Source organism: Toxorhynchites rutilus, chromosome 3, assembly GCF_029784135.1.
Source record: "Toxorhynchites rutilus septentrionalis strain SRP chromosome 3, ASM2978413v1, whole genome shotgun sequence".
Lineage (NCBI taxonomy): Eukaryota > Metazoa > Arthropoda > Insecta > Diptera > Culicidae > Toxorhynchites > Toxorhynchites rutilus.
Window position 1 is genome coordinate 104,242,769 of NC_073746.1, and position 20,971 is coordinate 104,263,739.

The 20,971-nt window shown below is 37.5% G+C and overlaps 1 pseudogene; it reads left to right on the plus strand.

Moving 5' to 3' along the window:
• Positions 1-20,537: 20,537 nt before the first annotated feature.
• Positions 20,538-20,720, plus strand: LOC129780842 (U4 spliceosomal RNA; annotated as a pseudogene).
• Positions 20,721-20,971: the final 251 nt, after the last annotated feature.

Consider the following 20,971-nt stretch of genomic DNA (forward strand, 5'->3'; position numbering starts at 1 on the left):
CTAAAGATAAAATCGTCAATAGTTCACGTTACACAATCACATCACTTACCACAGTGAATCCTGATTCTTGCCTCTCCCTACTAACAACTATCCCTTCCATGATATTCGCTAGGGAACCACGCTATAGAGGCGACCCTTCTGGCCTTCGGGCGGCGAATATCATACTAATATTCTCTTCCCCTGGTGACTGTAAGGACGTGGCCGGCGTCGTTATTGACCATTTAAAGCTTGAATCGCCGAAAATTGCACAACGAGAATGATTTGCTAGTCCCAAGCGTCATTCTGTGTGTTCTTTGTGCAATTTGGTTGGTTCAGGTCAATCACGGAGAGCAACTACGAATTGTACAGTCTACCCAAGCTCAAGCTCAAACTGCCGCCATTTTGATTAAAAGTATTTTTCGGGCTTGTACGAGGTTCATAACATAGCCTCTTCACTGATTAATAATCTACTAGTTTTTTCTTTGTCACGGATAAACGGAAGAGTTGAAATCGTGTACGCCAGGAGTCTGTTCATTTAGATCCTCCACACTTCACACTTGGAAAACACCTAAGTGGTACGAACTCAATCTACTTCATTTTCAAGCAAATTGTACTTGTCCTGACATCATTGCACACAAAAGAAACGATACGATTCTTCACGATAAATGAAAAATTGCATTCATTTACTATAAAGGGTGTGTCACATCAAATAGCATCACGGAAAAAACGCTGTAGAAATTCGCCCAGTAGACCGATCCTTTTGAAAATTTTAGACAGTAAAATAAAAACTATTAAACAACTTTTGGCATTTTCTTTTTATTCATACTTCGAGCCCAAGCCCGTATGCTCGCACCTTCCTCTTTACCCCGTCCATAAGGTTCTGTACAACGTCAGGTTGTAGTTTTTTTTAACAGAAATCCATTTTCTCTTGAAGTCCGCCTCCGATTTGACAACTTTTGGGTTCTTCCGGAGGGCCTGCTTCATAATCGCCCAATATTTCTCTATTGGGCGAAGCTCCGGCGCGTTGGGCGGGTTCATTTCCTTTGGCACGAAGGTGACCCCGTTGGCTTCGTACCACTCCAACACGTCCTTTGAATAGTGGCACGAAGCGAGATCCGGCCAGAAGATGGTCGGGCCCTCGTGCTGCTTCAATAGTGGTAGTAAGCGCTTCTGTAGGCACTCCTTAAGGTAAACCTGCCCGTTTACCGTGCCGGTCATCACGAAGGGGGCGCTCCGCTTTCCGCAAGAGCAGATCGCTTGCCACACCGTGTACTTTTTGGTAAACTTGGATAGTTTCTGCTTGCGAATCTCCTCCGGAACGCTGAATTTGTCCTCTGCGGAGAAGAACAACAGGCCCGGCAGCTGACGAAAGTCCGCTTTGACGTAGGTTTCGTCGTCCATTACCAGGCAATGCGGCTTCGTCAGCATTTCGGTGTACAGCTTCCGGGCTCGCGTCTTCCCCACCATGTTTTGCCTTTCGTCGCGGTTAGGAGCCTTCTGAACCTTGTATGTACGCAGGCCCTCCCGCTGCTTGGTCCGCTAGACGAATGAACTTGACAAATTCAGCTTATTGGCGACATCCCGGACCGAACTTCTCGGATCACGTCTAAATTGCTTAACTACGCGCTTGTGATCTTTTTCACTGACGGAGCATCCATTTTTGCCGTTCTTCACCTTCCGGTCGATGGTTAGGTTCTCGAAGTATCGTTTTAGTACTCTGCTGACCGTGGATTGGACGATTCCCAGCATCTTACCGATGTCCCGATGTGACAACTCCGGTTTCTCGAAATGAGTGCACAGAATTAATTCACGACGCTCTTTTTCGTTCGACGACATTTTTCCAAATTTACGAAACATTTACAGTGAAGCATGGCCAACGTGATCTATACACTCTTATCTGATTATAAGCGAAAGCTGAAAATATAATTCCTAAAAATTAAATTTCTACAGCGTTTTTTCCGTGATGCAATTTGATGTGACACACCCTTTAATATTATACATTTACTATGCCGGCCGTTCTTGACATTATCGGGAAATTACAACCTCATCGATAGTTCTCATAGGCTCTCGACTCTGTTCCCTCACTGTCATGAAATTTCATAGTATAAAATGAGATTGTAATTTCCCGATAATGTCAAGAACGGCCGGCAAACCAAGTAAACCGAATTAGCGCTTCCGGTGCCAAGCGAATCATTTTTTAGCGAACGTGCGGATGACAACATGTGTGTCGCTAATTTTCTTAAAAATGGCTCTCCTAGAGGGGTATCTTTTGAGCAAACGACAATGAGTTGATTCTCAAAGCCCTAACTGAACATCTTTGAGTAATATTAAGATTGACTACATCCTAGCGATAACGGAAACCGTTTCATTCCAGTCCTTAAGCATCCCTTCAAACTCGCACTCGGATAGGCTAACCCCTTTTATTCCGCGCAGCGAGTGACGTGAGATTGCAAAGTTTACTACTTTATTCTGGAAGCCACTCTACTTTTTAGTTCCCATTTGACGCTCGAGTCGATAACAAATGAGGACACGACTACAAATCTCACCTAGTGACGAACTATAGTCACGCCATTCGTCTACGGGAATGCAGTCACTTGAGCCATCTCACGTCATTCGCCGCGTAGAATAAGAGGGTATATCTATCTACATAAATTAATTTAGAGGCCAAACCTGTTCGTAAGCCTTCTTTATTTTTTTTGTATTCATCTCTTCCCGTAGATCAATATAGAGGAGAGCGAAATCGGAAAAAATCCGGAAAACTCTGAAGGAATGTCGGAAAATTCGGAAAATTGAATTCCCATTCGATATTTGCGCTAGCGAAGTTGATCTTTGTTCGAAAGTGGAAATGATTATTCAGGCAAAACAACGCATTCCTATATCTTCTATCTATCTATCTATCTATCTATCTATCTATCTATCTATCTATCTATATAAATAAAAATGGAAGGCCAACTGTGTTGCTAATCGCCAAATCCGATGAAGGAAAGAACCCTTTTGAGCCGTCTTCATTTTGTTGTATTTGGTGTATTCTGTCTATTGCCTACAATGTTATGATGAGAAAAAGTTTAGAAATTCGTTCTGAAGAATTCATATCAAGACAATAATCTTGGGCGGGACGAAGTTCGCCGGGTCAGCTAGCATATATACAGCCATTCCATGCCAAACAGATAAAGTGGCAACTACAATCGATAATTACAAAAATAAAATCCATTTTTCTGGCTGGCATTTTTTTTTGTTGATAAAAAGCCTCCTCATTGGCTTCATTTATATATGTCGATAATCTAAATCGGTTCAGTGGTTCTAAAGTTATGAATTTTTGAAAAAAGTCAGTTTTGGGAAAAAGCGGGTAAAAATGATTTTTCAGCCCACCCTAAAATGGAAATGGTCACCCTAACGAAAAAATAAAAAAATAATGTTTTACGATAAAGAACATAACTACCACTTTTCATCTAAATCTGAAAACCACTAAATCGGTTTGGCATGGAATGGCTGTATACAGTGTTTGCCAAATGATCCACTCATTGAAAAAATCGCTTTCGTTCGTTCAAATATGATCTTTCAGGAAACATTTCCCCCAGCGGTATTCTATTATTGTTATGTGCTGCAAATCACGACACAAAAGAGAACGAGACAACTCTGCATCGGTTCGCACTTTATGATACACCGACACGCAAGCAGAACCATCATATACGCTTTCGGGGTAGAAAGCTTATTTTCTTCTTTGCCTCTAACATATGCATACCGACCTCTCCATGCATCATGAAACAGCAGGATCGTACGGACAACGCAAAGCGAAAGATTCATATTCAGCTAATGTAGCAGATCCTGATTTTTAAGTCTCAGAGAGTGCAAACTATATGATTATTTAGCTCGATAGAGGCTAAGGGAAGGGTAGTCAGATTATATTTGCCATTTTTAACGCCTCTATCCCTTGAAATGTGTATATTCATATAGACCGCATAGTTTTACTAGCAACACCGCTCTCTTTCCCCATTTGTTGCTCACCGCAAATGGTGACCGAATGATGACGTAATTTTTCTTGTATCATTTATTGCTTTGCACTTGCCTGTGCAGTGGGTTTCGCTATAGTAGAGCGGGACGATATATGCGGTTCAAACTTGTATGCAGGTTTCGAAAATGGTATGCGATGTTTGATACAGATCGGATATGCAATCAACAGTCTTCGTTCCTCTCTCAGTTTAATCACTAAATATTACACAAGTGATTACTGACATTCATACAAGTATCTGAATGATCCTCTCATATTTGAGAGTTTACTTGCATGACACATTGTGTATCATTCGATTTTGATCGAAATCCAAACACTGGCTGTATATATGCAAAATACATATATACAAAATATACATATACAAGAAAAACAATCTTACGTGCATCGCGATGTACAAAGTGTTAATAAATCTGTGATAATTAACGATAAAAAACATTTCTGCAGATCCGTAACTTTTACAGACATTTCCACATTTTTAACAGACTTTTACATATTTTTACAGATATTTTTTAAAAAATCATCTGGCAACTCTTCGTTCCACTTTTCATCGAATGTTTTCAAATCGCAGGAGTAAACATTTACGTGAATGTGACTTCGTTTGTTTTTATTTCGTTCGGAAAAATATTATATCAGGGAAAGTGAACATTAAAAATGCGTTGCTCAGTGAAAGATTGCCTGAGTACGAGTGAAAATGTTCGCGTAAGCTTTTATCGTATACCCTCAGAAACGTTTCTACAAACGTACTGGGTCGATTTTTGCGGAGACAACAAACTAGTTCCGAATAAGGGCCCCCGTATCTGTGGAGTAAGTACGATGTTTGAATTATTGAAAACCAAAAGTGTAGCAAACTTTTCATACACATTTTCAAGATTATTTTGGTAGAAATACATCGTTGCATTTCAACCGGAAAGGAAACCTCGTGAGAAACCGTAATTCCTTCTCCAAAAAAAAAAACGTCCCCAAAACATTTCACTTTTGATATGTATGTACGTATCGAAATTTGCCAATGTCGAATTTTGATCCCACATGAAAATCTTGGAGTGAACTAAGCGATATTCGTAGGTTGTTGATATTCTGTCAAGTTCTGATACCTTGCAATATGAGATGCTCTTTCCGAGATGCAATGGTCAATTAAACAATTGACGGAAAAATGTAGTTCGTTCATCTTATAAGTTTGATTATTTTTGCCTTTGATAACAATACCTTTTTTATAGTGTTGATTATCATAAGAAAAATAACACTCCTGATCGATGGATCTTTTTTGACAGCCGTTTTGATTCAGTCCGCACTACCTAGTTCAACACGTTCGTCACCCCGTCAGATATGGGTGACACTTTTCTCGTTTACATCGAAAAGGTTTTTGACGTAGAACTACGTCTTTCAGGAAGGGTGCCAAATCAGAAAACAGGTCACGTTTTTATGAATTAAAGTTAATGTTAATAACTATTTTCACTGTGAACTAATTCTCATGATTTGCAAACCAATAGAATCGTAAATTCTTTAAGATGTGTTTGATATGCTATACATTACAATTCGCTAATCCCTAAACGGTTTAATTTCATAAAAACTGGAAGAACCTCCTTTTTTCTCCCACAAACTTGTCCTGCCGATTTGTGTGCTAACCCAACCCATATTTCAAATGCTTATAACTCGAACATCAGAAAGATGTTTGCATCAATTGATAGAAAATATATCTACGCGTAAATCACAATTAATAAAAGGTTATTTTTCATGAGATGAACAATTGAATAACTGTAAAATGTCAAGCATTATCTAAACGCCCTAACTGTCAAGTTGGCCCGATTTACGGTTTCCCCAACACAGACTTCTAAATGGATGTACCTGTGGAAATCCGCTTTGCAAACATACATGCAAATCGGGGGTATTTTTTGGGGTTGAGTTTTTTTGTACTCGCTTGTCGTTGTGCAGATCGGAATATGTTTCCCTAAAACGTACTAAAACGTACTGAGAAGTCCGGGAAAATCGTCATTTCAGATACTAGAGGTGGATGAACTTTCGCGGTTCGAGAACGAACAATCGAATCAACGAATCAATTTATTGAATAAACTTCCATACTCGAGCGTCATCTCAAGATCAATACTAAAAAAGCGGAGTACAAAGGCAGCTAATCATGACTAGTACAGAATTTGAACTAAGCTTACCAATTCTTTCTGGCCTTTATTGTGAACTTACTGTACTAACCTTGTTCCTCTCTATTCCCAATTCCGAATTGACGTACACAAATAGCATCAAAGAAATTCACCTGTGTATGTTCACAAGATAAAAAAAAGGAAATCTCCTTTGCTCTCAGCCGGGAATGCCTCCAAGCGCACCGATGTACTCTCCTTTCTGCCACTGACTCCGGGAGTGGATTCACCTCGCAGCAAATATTTCGAGTGCAGAACATATTTCCACACATTCAACAGCTTATGCTCACGGTAGGTTGAGTGTGCTCAGATTTGAGGTATGTCTGGCGCACTCGTGGTGCGACGAATAAGGAAATAATTAATGGGAACTCGGCGGGGCGGAATTCCACCTTTAAGGTCTCGCATTTTATCTTCCTAGCAATGCATGAATTTTTCCAAGGTGTCGTCAGGAAAAACTGGATTTTCTTCTTCATGTGAAGCTTGTTCTGAATCCAATGCTGCTGATTCCGATCAAGATTCATGTGCAAAGTTGAAAAAATATTAGTTTTAGATCCGGATATCTGGTTCTAGATGTTTTCCGATTACTCATTCAGTATCCAAATCACTCAAGGATCGACATCTTTCGCCGCCGTGTGTTGTAATGAGCGATATGTTTAAGATAGTTGTACGTGCGGTGAACCACGAAATGAATAACCAATATCCTACATGGTCTAGCTAGACTCAAGCTCAAGATCAATAAATGCCGAGATGAAATTGTTTAACAAGGGCCTTTTTCACCGGACCTTCCGTCTTAGCGTGTGGGTATACAGTTGGTCTCTAGGCGAAGTTCTCCATTTCCATTAGTCGACTTTTGTGCTCCTGAAGAAGTTCCATGATTTATGGGATGCTGGGACATTTTCTCATTCGCACCAACATTAATCTTAAATTAGATGGGGAATCGTATAACTCTCCGGAAAAAGGCTAACTCAGCTTTTGCTTCGTGGGAATTTTTAATTCCGACGTGATGGATGTTAAATAAAAAAAATCCAGAAGCGTTCGAATTATTGACAACGACATGCGTCATTTGATTCTGCAACAACTCACCTGTCACCGACGAAATACGTGATGGTAGCTGAATTGAACCAATTTACGGCGTTTGTCCAAATGCAATGCTTACAGATGGTGATCCGTTTTGCTCCTGGTAATGCATTTGCGCGATTTGTCAAACGTGTCAGCGTGTGTACAAGTGCCACCTAGCGTTTATTGAGACATCAGCGAAAATAACGCCTTTGCTCGTCAATGTTGGTTGGTTTCGTTGTGGATTTTATAAATGATCCGCAGTTCCAAAATTTATTACAGCCTCAATCTGCAAGGTATCGTTCTGAATCATATTTTGGACACTTTGTTTTAATATCTTGAAATTCTTAATGCACTGATGACATAACTATAAAATGGATATCACAATTGCTTCTTTAGAGTAATCCCTTGGTTTGAATTATTACATAGTAGGGAAAAGTCCAACAAATCCTACTTCTTTAGAGTAATCCCTTGGTTCGAGTATCATTTAATATGAGAATTACATTTAAATTATTATATAGTAGGAAAACATCCAACAGCAATACTCATTACCCTTTGTGTTTGACGTTTGCTTAGCGTGCGCACGTAGAATTTACCCGTTCGTCAATATTTAAATTTCTCTCGTGTTTCATCAGTTCTCATCATTGTTATCAGGTTACTGTGCTTGGTAAGTGTCTCGCAGTTGACTATAAAATACAATCAAGAGTAATGTAATTTTCGTTCAAAAAATTACAAAATAAAGTGTCCGAAATTTGAATCGAACTTTTTCCCTACGATTCATATTTCGGACAGTTGAAATTGGTGATATTACAAAGTGAGTTTTCATGCTTATTACGAATACAAAGCGTAGATTCATATAACGTACCAATATATTTTGAAATCTTGTACAAATAATACACATGTTTTTCGACTACAGACCAGCAGATAGATATCAGGCGAATTGAATAATTAGTAGACCACGTGCAACTGGATGAACAGAAGACCTTAAATACTCCCTATGTTGCCGTGTATCCTGCAACTCATCAACTCGTGTTAATGGTAAGCCTCACGTTACTCCTGCAGTGGCCACAAGCAAGTCCTGGGATATGTAGAACCTGCGAAGAAGTTGATTGAAATGACGAAGCGCCAAAAAACTTGAGGAAAATAAAAGGAAAACTGAGTTGAAACGGGAAGAAAAAAGAAATCCAAACATTAGCCAAGTTGTGAAAGCAGGAAGAACGGAAGAAGCAGAAAGAAAAACTTGAAGAACTGAAAAAGAAAAAAAGCTGCAAATTAAACAATTGAGAAAGAGAAATTTGTACGAAAGGATAATGACAAAATAGATGTAGCTATGTAACAAAAATCTAGGAAGTTGTGTCCAGGATACGACCGCATTGTTGACGTAGAACTACGCTGTTATTTTATATGAGTCGCTTGTTCCTTCGGATATTATTCTATAATGCTGTGAAATTTTAGAAACAACTGTATAGTAGAATAATCTCTGAAATGGTTTTTTCATTGTTGAATCGGTTGACGATAATTGATGGATGATTCATTCTTGCCCTCGCAAAACAATACACTAGCTGATCGTATGTCGCAGTTTATTTCATGTCAATGCATTGAAAATTTACCTCGAACGCTATTCCGGTGGCCTTTTCGCAATTGACATAGACTCGGCTACAGTCGATTATATACATGTTGCACCAGCACCATTATTCCAAATCTCATAACTACATCAATATATCTTTGGCACCACATGGAAACAACAACAATGACAACACTTGCTACATGCTACTTGTCATATCATGCTACATGTTATTTAGTATTGCCTCAAAGGAATCGCACCTCTAGGCATCGTTCGTACAACGTAAACCAAGTGCCAAACAAGCGTTCGCCATAGCTAGCATACAGAGTCATACATTGGTGGCTTGAAACTACTAGGAATATAAAACACTTCTCATCATTTTGCGCTATTCTCAAAAGAAACGCTTCTGTTAATATTACTGGCCTCGAAAAAAAGTTGTTTTTCTTTCTCATGCTCGAGAGAAGCGCAGCTGTCACCCTGTGTGGAGGAAGTTTTGCTATTGGCAAGTGAAACCTAATCACATACAAAATTCCAGAACGACATTTACTTTCTTGGTGACTAAACAAGCGAAATAAACTCTTTTTGTTAATATCAACAACCTCTAAAACAGTAGCAATGCCTGATTATCATCCATATTAGCGCAAATGCAATCCTAGTTGAAGGCAGTTTTGCGACTGGCTCGCGAACCCAAATAACTTATAACATTCCAGTAAGACATTCAAGATGCTTGGTATTCCCCAAATATTTTTTGGCGCACAACCTTAACGCCTGCTTCGCCATAACATCAGTTTAATGCATTGATGTATTATCAAAGGCACCAACGAAGCCCTTATGACGGAAAACAAACAATGTTTACTGCTTGGAAAAAGACTGAATTATGTCACACAGCTCGTACTCTGATGTAACACCCATCGATGTGAATTCGCTGATGAGTTTGTCAAGAGTGACCACCTTCACTACCAGCGGGAGGAACATGATTTTGATTGCTGCCTAGTTAACGGCGCTTACATTTTCGACCGACGCGCCGAAATCGCCTACTTCGCTGTTGTTCGATGCGGTGTCACACTCGCGAAGGCTCGGTTCAGTGCGAGCGCTTTTCACTGCACCAATATCGCGTGCATCATTAGATGACGCTTGCCTTCCTCTTCTTCTTGCCCATCACACACTACGCGAAGCGTCCAATTTATGACGCGGAAAGAAAAACACACGATACGAATAACGCGAAAAACGAACAGAAAAACCAAACGACGATATCCAAGTTGGATTACCACTGGTGGGGTCCAATCTTAGATCGAAGCGCAGCGAAAGTAAAGTGAACTGGATTACTCAACAGTCCGATGCCGAATGAAAGTTTACCTCAGCGAGATCCACTGTTTATACTCTAGCAAGCAAACCATTTATCATGACAATCAATGTCATGCGAAAACAGAATTGGCGATCTAACGTACAAATCTACACCTAGGCGGCGCTGCGGTGATGGTTTCAAAATTTGCCATGTGAGCTTATGGAAGGTTTGTAGTTCTTTTCATGAATTACAATGTTATAATCATAAAAGATTATTTGATTGCGATGAGTTTGTAAGAAATTTAATTCCGCGCAATTTTATATATAACATGTTATTTATTTACCTCTTTCCGTAGTGAAAACTATAAAAATGTTGACAATGGTTGAATTAAAGAATGAAATTCGAGAGCACAATCAAACACAAGTAGAAAAATGTATGGTTCCTACATGTGAGAACTACCTTGGAAAGCCCGGAAGTAAAATATACGTGTTTTGTTTTTGAGTTTTAGGTTACATTAGCATCATTTTCTTAGTTCAAAAACAAAATCCAGATGTCTCACCGATCGTTTACGTTTTGCGTTAGGTCGCCAATAGAAACTGAGAGAGGTTGGCGTCAACATCATGCCTCATACCGTATGACTCATACGGTATGAGGCATGATGTCGACGCTAACCTCTCTCAGTTTCTATTCTGCTTTCGCATTTTCGCATGAAATTGTCATGATAAATGGTTTGCTTGTACGCAAGGCAAGTGTTTCCCTTCATTCTTTTACTTTTCATTTGTTCACGGAGACTTCAAATCCTACTGTTTATCTTCGTTAGTCGTCGATAAGTTGCTCGTTATTGACAGCTCTGTTCGGGAAAGCACACAAATGGACAGAACAAATGTATGGGAAAATGGAAACGCTTAAAGTTTTCATGAATTTCAACCATTTACAAACCAGAGGATTCTAATGTATAGCATATTAAACAAATCTTAGGGAATTCCCGATTCGTTTAGTACGTAAATCGCCAAAATCCGTTCGCGGCAAAAATAGTTATTAACGTTAACTTTATTTCATAAAAACGTGACCTGTTTTTTGATTTGACACCCTTAATGAAAGACGTGGTTCTACGTCAAAATTGAGAATCAAGATTCATGCTCTGAAGCCTTCAATTATTTTATTACTTTGAACAACAAATAACCTTAATTCAAATATATAATTATCTTCGAAGCAATATAATGCTTACAGTATTTCGAATCATGAAGCTACAAAGAAACATCAATAAACGACAAGCATTTTGGGGAAAATAGAAAATATCACAAAAGAAGTTGTTGAAAATTATTTCAGCCAATTAAAAATAGAATTGGTTAAAGTTAATTGGATATTGGTTTGATCATTTTATAGTACTAGTAATTGTACAGAGATCTGAAATGTGCTTAAAACCACAAGAAACCGTTATGCAAACTGAGTGTCCGAAATTTGATTTTTTGAATAAACTGTGTCCGAAATTTGATTGTTATTCGCTTCACTTGAAAAGCAATTTAATCGATGATTTTTTTATGTTTTCAATCAAATAGGTACCAAAGTAGATAGCTTAAAACCATATTGAACTAATTTATTAGAAATATCCACCAAAATTTAGATGTGCGTAAAATTTAGATCTGTTTTCTGCATCATATGCCCTAAGCGTCCGAAATACGATTCAGAAAGGTATTAGACCAACTTTGCTTCTTCATCTCATCTTATCAACATAATCGTTCGTCAAGTATCATTTCTACCCAATTGAATATTAGCTACATCAACTCGTTCTTGTGATGACATCACAGTCTCAAGTAAACTAATCTGTAATTTTGATGTGTGACAAAATTAGCAATCAAAGACCACTGAAATATGATCCTACTGGTGGTCTCACCGCATCCGAATTGGTGGCAAATATGATGGGCGCCTATAACACATGCTCTTCAAACACATTCGATGACACCAACAAACCTGTAATGTTTCATATGCGGACGGTTAACGATGAAACTGTTGTCAAACTGTTTAATATCGCTGCAACGGGGCCACAGCTGTGAACCCAAATTGGACCACTGTGAGGCACAGAAATCGATAAAAATCCCAACCCCACTACAGGATCACTCGATGTTAGCATCTCAATTTCACCGACTGTTTTAAATTGCAAATTGTTGACCCTGGAGTTCGAATATCAATTTTCGTCAACCTCTTAGAAGGTGAAACATAATAAAAAACTTTTCGAAAACACATGCTGCCGTTTTGAAAGATTGAAATCTCAATTTGATGTAACGCGTTCGAAGAATCACAATGAGGCACCTCCTTCTAATTCATAGCGTTGCCGCGAAACGATGGAGACGGATTGCACATTACCACTGCTATTAATTACCCGTTTTGTCAAATGTGCGAGGTGTTCCCCTAAGTACGGAACACATCTTCACCGATCAACAGCTGCGAGAAATTATCCCTCCAGCAGCTCCGTAACGAGAAATATCATTCCTTAATGGTACTGTACCACCGTTAGGTAAGCAACATCAGTGTAATGAATATCGAATTAATCGTATTATAGTCAGGATTATACGCGAACATTCCTGCTCCTCCGATTGCGCTCCATCGACACCTGCCGTTATGTTTGCTGGCAGCAGTGTTTTACGTGTTGACACAAGCTAAGACATGATTCACCTTTGCTTTCTTTGGTGTCGCTGGAGAGCTTCGGTGCTTCAGTGAACGAGATAAGTCGAAGTTGAATTGATTGATGATTGGGGCGGAGCGGAGCGGCTTGCGTCGTCTGCTCCAATAAAGATGATTGATATTGTTGGGAGAATCTTCCGGTTAGGGAAATTAAATCCATTCTTTAAGTAAATTATTGAAGATATTAAATAACAAACGAATGACGGCTGAAATGGATGGATTTTGACGTGGGACTACGTCTAACCGGAATATATGGAGGGTAAAATGAAAACCTAAACACAGAACATGCAGGAAAAAATGAAAGATTTCGAATGCTTATAGCTCGAACATTTCGTACTGGATAGGAGAGATGTTTGCATCACTTGATAGGGAATATTTCTACGCATCTATCGCAACTAACAAAATGTTGTTTTTCATTAGATAAACAATTGAATAACTGTAAAATATTAGGCGTTATCTAAACGCCCTAACTGCATCGTTTTGATTGGCCCGATTTACGGTTTTCCTAACACAGCCATCAAAACCAAGCAGCCTTGGGGAAATCGGCATTGCAAATACATGAAAGTAGGGGGACTTTTGTTCTCATCGAAAAATGTTCCCTAACACAGACTTTAAAACCAAGCAGCGAAATCGGCATTGCAAACACACGAAAGAGCCTAGAGGCGAGTGAACTGAAAAGTTTAAACCCTCTTAAAGCCAAAAAGAAGAAAAAGAACACACGAAAGTAGGGGGAGCTTTTGTTCCCACCGAAATGTGTTCCCTAATAGAGATTTCTAAACCAAGGTGCCTGGAGAAATCGGTATTTCAAATTCATGCAAGTCGGGGGTATTTTTGTTCCGACTGGAATGTGTTTCCCTAACACAGACTTCAAATCCATGAAGCGTGGGGAAATCGGCATTGCGAATTCATACAAATCGGGGGTATTTTTGTTCCGATTGAAATGTGTTTCCCTAACACAGACTTCAAAACCGAGGTTTCTGGGGAAATCGGCTCTGCAAATAAATGCAAACTGCGAGTACTTTTGTCCTCGCTTGCCTTTGTGCAGAGTGGAATATGTCTGTCCTAACATGATCTTCTAAACTTAGGAACCTGGGAAAATCGTGCAGACACTAGAAGCGAATGAACTTCCCAGTTTCAAGCAAATTCGAGATTCGAGAAGTATGTACACTTTTGGGATGTAAACTTCAGAGGGAAATGTAAAATAAAATAATCGTTTGATAATTTTTTTTTGTCTTTATTGGAAAGATTTTCAGCCTTAGGCTGGTTCATCAAACGTTTGATAATTCTTCCGTACATATATTTTGTTCTAGTCATCATACCAAACGTAAAAGGTCCGTCATTAAATTTACTTGTAACGAAGAACAATCAATCACAATAAATTAATTGACTTTACACGGCATTTGTTCATTTTTTTCACTCACAGAGCAAATATATTTAACTCAATTGAATTTGGAAACTGTTTCATTCAATCAAGAATTTAATCAATACAAACGAATGATTGCTAAACTAAGGTAGTTCCACGTCAACCTTGCGGTTATATCATAGATATAACCCACTCATTTTATGTTTGCTGAAGAGGCCTGTTACAGTTTGCGATGATGTTTCATTAGCGGTTTCTATAATGCAGCATCAGAATCGAGGGCAACCACATCCGGATAACAACAAAACAAACAAACAAAACAATTTACAAATAGCCCATAAAGCAACATGATTATTGATATGATTGCATATTGAAATCTCGTATTGAGTTGTGTTTTTTTTAAATTTTGATTTAGTATTCTATGACACTGCGCGATTGTCTGCCAAAAAATTCTGCATTCTGCATTAAACTAAACTCAATAAACTTACTAGACGTACTGGTACAAATTCGGTACCCCAATTTGTTTTTTTTTTTGGCTTAGCTCTTAGCCAATGCTCGGAATTTCTTCATATTACGTCAGCTTTTAAAGGGATCTATTGCGGACATTTCCCCGCAAACCGATTTCAAAAATCTTGATTTGTCTCGGAGCTTTGAGCATAGAAGTGAAACAATTCAAATTCGAGTACCCGAGATGCCTGGGCATAAATTTGGCACCCTATTTTTTATTTTTTCAAATTGAAACAATCGTCCTGAAATCACTGAAAAATGTATTTTTTGACATTTTCATACAAAATAAAAGTGAAATACACAATCTTACGTAAATTAACTCAACTTTGACGCTTTTTGGAGCATTTTTACAAAACAAAGAGGAACAAAAAAACGATTTTTTCAAGAAAAAGTGAACAAATTTCATCTCGATTTATTCCTAACTAAAAAGTAAAGTAAAGTAAAATTTTGCTGCATGGGCATGCAATACTTAGCATAGTGTATAATCAACACTTTGTTTACATTGGAGTGCCAAAATTACCCGCATACCGAATTTTCACTTTGGAATGAAATCTATGAAATTCATGATTAAAATTTCGATACACTTACTCGAATTCGTTGAAGAACATAAATTTCTTGATCCAAAACAGCTTTTATATTGAAAATCGGCTCACTATGCGATTTCTAATCATTTTTCAAAAGACGCACATGAAAAATTTTCGGGATTATAAAATTAACAAAACTTGATTTTTTTTTTGAAAAACACAGATATTTTGTGTTTTTGGCATCTGCCGTTTGTTACTACATTACTAGAACACTTTTTTTTATTCACCACCAGAGTGCGCTCATTACCGTCGGAGATCCGGGTGGGTACCAAATTACCCACCAGGTACCGAATTTGTACCAGTTCTTCTATATTAATGTATCTGCTCCTATGATGGGTATCAGGAAATTAATTAAATTTCAATGTAAAATTAACTTGTGCAACCAAAACACCGATTTAATATGAAAATCTGATCATTTCATAACAATATTATCCCTTAAATACACCTCATCGAAAATATTTTTGATGATTTTCAACTATAATGGCGGAAAGATTATATTTTTCTGAAAGTTATGATCAACTCCTCAAATATCTGTATTGATTCTTAATTTTTCCGATGGTAGAATGAACAAATGTAACGAATAACCACGAAAGAAAATTCATCGGGTTTACGACGAGGAACTACAGGTCAGACTCAATTATATACAGACTCGATTATATGTGATTCGATTATATACAATATTGGACTCGATTATATACAATTTCAAATATGACTTATTTCTAGAAGAAATGTAACGTTCAACGTCGAGGTGTAATATAAGGGGCTATTACATATACAGTGGGGTAAAAATTGTGATTTTTGAACATTTTGTTTGAATTTTCACCAGAAATTGTTTATATCGATATTGCAGCCAAATGAAGAAAGATAGAAGTTGGGTGTCAAAGATCACCAAAGATCAGATTGTAGAGCGGCTAGAGAGCTAATTGATAGAAACAATCTAGTTTAATATAAATTTTCAGGATAAAATTAATAATAACATATTAAAACTATTAACTTTTGAGTTTTTCACTTCAGAAACGTTATTTAAATCCACTAATTTAGATGTTCCACTACAATATCCTGTACTTAGTTTTCTCATCTTTCACATGAGAGCAACAGAATCGACTTCCGTAGCGTATTTAGTAATGTAGAGCCAGTTTGAGGCAACAGAGTCCGAAAACAAAAAAAAAAAGTTCTAGAGCTCTGTCATTGTTGAAATTCTAACATATGCGTATAAGGATTTTTTTTCATCAAATATGATCGTCTATCACTTCCTGAGAGAATCTGGATAATTTTTTTTTTCTTGTGAGAAAGTTGTTTTCTGGCTTTGAGGGGATGAGTCAAAAACCAAATTCCTCTTTTATTGACGTGGGACTACGTCTAACCGGAGTATATGGGGGGTAAAATGAAAACCTTAACACAGAACATGCAGGAAAAAATGAAAGACTCCAAATGCTTATAACTCGAACATTTATTTCTGGATCAGAATGATTTTTGCATCAATTGATAGAGAATATTTCTACGCTTCTTAAAAAAATTAAATATTATTATATAATTAAAATTAATAAAATGTTATTTTTCATTAGATAAACAATTGAAAACTGTAAAATGTTAAGTGTTATTTAAACGCTCTAACTGCCTCGTTTTGATTGGCCCGATTTACGGTTTCCCTAACACAGCCATCAAAACCAAGCTGCCTTAGAGAAATCGGCATTGCAAATACATGGAAGTCGGGGGTATATTTGTTCCAACCAAAATGTGTTTCCCTAACACAGACTTCTAATCCATGGAGCTTAGGAAAATTGGCATTGTAAATACATGCAGGTCGGGGGTATTTTTGTTTCGACCGAAATGTGTTTCCCCAACACAGACATCAGAACCAAGATGTCTGGGGAAATCAGCTTTGCAAATAAATGCAAACTGCGAGTACTTTTGTACTCGCTTGGCTTTGTGCAAACTAGAATATGTTTCCTTAACACGGTCTCTTAAACTTAGGAACGTGGAAAATCGTGCTGACACTAGAGGCGAATGAACTTTCAGGTTTACAACCTCTATAGTATAAAAAGTAGAAGTTGAAGTTGTTGATTCATGCAAGCCAGAGGTACTTCTGCACCCGCATGTTTTTTTTTTTGCACTCCGAAAAGTGTTTTCCTAACACGGATTACAAGAACGGGTACGAATATAACGCTTTGGCTCGGTTATTTAAGATTGCATTGAAGGATATGCCCTCATATCGTCTGCTCACTGAAATGATTGCTAAGCTAAGGTAGTCCCACGACAACCTTGCGGTTATATCATAGATATAACCCACCCATTTTTTTTTCAAAAAATGAAACACATATGCAAAAACAAACGAATAAAAAAAATTTTTTTTGACGATATATTGTGCCAGCAAATCATTCGGAGTTCCAATCTCGACAATTCGTTTTCGCATAGGTGAAAAATGGACCGAGAGAATTCGCAAGGGACGACCAACGGTGCCACATCCAGACGATTAAATGAAAATCATTCACTGGCTAAAGGAGATAAAAAGTGAAGGTTTACCTATAATTTTGTAATTTTGTAATTTTGTAATTTTGTAATTTTGTAATTTTGTAATTTTGTAATTTTGTAATTTTGTAATTTTGTAATTTTGTAATTTTGTAATTTTGTAATTTTGTAATTTTGTAATTTTGTAATTTTGTAATTTTGTAATTTTGTAATTTTGTAATTTTGTAATTTTGTAATTTTGTAATTTTGTAATTTTGTAATTTTGTAATTTTGTAATTTTGTAATTTTGTAATTTTGTAATTTTGTAATTTTGGAAAATCTAATTTTCATCTTTTTCCCAAAATCATTTTTTTTCAAAAAATCACATCTTTTGAACTACTGGACCGATCCAGATGATCGACATATCATATTTAAGCCAATGAACTAGTTTTCTCTGAAAAAAAAATGGGTGGGTTATATCTATTATATAACCGCAAGGTTGACGTGGGACTACCGTACTATTAGTAAGTATTTGTATTGTATTCATTAAATTATCGATTGAATGAAACAATTCTCTAATTCAATTGTAATAGATATTGTAATAGATTATGTTCTTCGTCACAAGTAAATTTGATGAACTTCCTTTTACGTTTGATATGCCTAGAACTACCAAAATATGTGAACGGAAGAATTTTCAAACAATCATTATATTTTACATTTCTCGAACCGCCAAAGTTCATTCACCCTAGTATCTGAAAGTACGATATTTCCAGACTTCTCAGTCTAGAAGTACGTATTAGGGAGACGTATTCCGGTCTGCACAATAGCAAGGAAGTACAAAAGTATTCGCAGCTTGCGTATATTTGCAATGTGGATTCCCCCAGGCATCTTTGCTTTGAAACACATTTTTGTGGGAACAAAAATACCCTCTACTTGCATGTTTTTGCAAAACGGATTCCCCAAATTAATTAATTTTGAAGTCCGTGTTAGGGAACCACAGCTCAACAACAAAAATACCCCCTATTTGCATGTATATTTGCAAAGCGGATTCCCACAGGTACATTGATTTATAGTCTGTGTTGGGGAAACCGTAAATCGGGCCAATCAAAACGAGGTAGTTAGGGTGTTTAGATAACGCTTAACATTTTACAGTTATTCAATTGTTTATCTAATTAAGAATAACATTTTATTAAATGCAATAGATGCGTAGAAATATTCCCTATCAATTGATGCAAACATCTTTCCGATCCAGTGGGAAATGTTCGAGTTATAAGCATTCGAAATATTACCCTTTTTCTGCGTTTTCTGTGTTTAGGTTTTCATTTTACCCCCCCCATATATTTCGGTTAGACGTAGTTCTACGTCAAAAACACTTGCAAAGAAATTTGTTTTTATAATTACTGATTGTATTTGTTTTTTATAGTCTCGGGACCAAGGGCGTCATATTTTTTTAAATACTTTTTTGACGTAGGACTACGTCTTTCTTTTCTATACTGGGGTGTAAGTTCAAAGTTTCGAAAACGAAAGCGTTACGCCAGACACCGAGATTTTGAGCGTTAATAGCTCCTAAACAACTGAACGAAATGGTATGATAAACACTTCATTCGAAAGATAAAATGTCTACGCGCTCTATACTTGTTACTTTTTGATCCAAAAACTTGTATCAATAGCCTCAAAATTGCTATTAAAACAGGCTATTGAAACCACACCAATCGGTATAAAAGCGAGTGTCGCTTGGAAATCCACTCATTTATGATTGCGCAACGATCGAGATACCATCGCTGGAGTGAATGGATGTTTCTCTAACACGGACTTCTAAACCATGGAGCCAGGGGAAATCGGCATTGCAAAATAGATACAAGCAGCGGGTACTTTTGTACTCGTTTGCATTTCTGCAAATCGGAATGTTTCCATATCACAGACTTCAAAACCATGAAACCTGGGGAAACTGGCATTGCAAATGAGATGAAATCAACGGGTACTTTTGTACTCGTTTGCGCTTTTGCAAATCGGAATGTTTCCCTTACACAGACTTCAAAACCATGGAGCCTGGGAAAATCGGCCTTGCAAAATAGATATAAGCAGCGGGTACTTTTGTACTCGCTTGCATTTCTGCAAATCTGAATGTTTCCCTAACACAGACTTCAAAACCATGGAGCTTGAGGAAACTGGCATTGCAAATGAGATGCAATCAACGAGTACTTTTGTACTCGTTTGCGCTTTTGCAAATCGGAATGTTTCCCTAACACAGACTTTAAAACCATGGAGGCTGGGTAAACTGGCATCGGTCTTGCAAAATGATACAAGCAGCGGATACTTTTATACTCGCTTGCATTTCTGCAAATCGGAATATTTCCCTAGCGCAGATTTCAAAACCATGGAGCCTAGGGAAACTGACATTGCAAATGAGATGCAATCAACGGGTAATTTTGGACTCGTTTGCGTTTCTTCAAATCGGAATGTATCCCTAACACGGAATTGGCATTGCAAATGACATGCAAGCTGCGAGTACTTCTGTACTCTACTATACTTTGTTTGCAAACCGGAATGTGTTTTCCCAACACAGAATCCGAAACCAATAAGTTGGGAAAATCGGCATTGCAGATCTCGACAGTACTTTTATACTCCCATGCATTTTTACACTTCGTAAATGGTTTTGCTAACACGGTCTACAAAAGCGGGTACAAATGCATCGCTTTGGCTCGGTTATTCAAGACTGCATATCACTTCATGTCACTGGCTCACTGAACTTTTGAGCATACCGTTTGATGATTAGGCAAAAATGTTGATAACTATTTGCTGCGATAACCACTACCATCATGCATGATTTGACCTGAATTGGAATTTGTTTGCAATTGAATTTCATTCATTCATTCATTAGTTTAATCAATAATTTATTCAATACATACGAAAGATAGCTCTGCGCAGCGGCGATATCGTACCCAATGAGGAACATCCGAGGTGCGATTATTGCTAATTGAAAAAACACAAATGATTACTAAGCCAACGGCAGTCCTACGTCAACCTTGGGGTTATATCATAGGTATAACCCATCCATAGTTTTTCTTTAAAATTAATTTCTTCCCCTTTTCCCGGAAATGACAAATTCATAACTTTTGAAACACTGGATCATTTGGATAGTTATATCAAATTGAAGTCAATAAGTTTTTGAGTTATGATTTTATATTTTTTTCCAAACTTATTTCCATCAAAATCATACTTTGATCTGGTAACAAAACACTTTTCCTTTTTTTTGTGGACGACCCTTTCCTCTTATTGTGTGCAACATATCGCACATTGTTACTGGTTTACTGTGCATGTCAAAAGAATCTGTTTCGGACACATTTTCC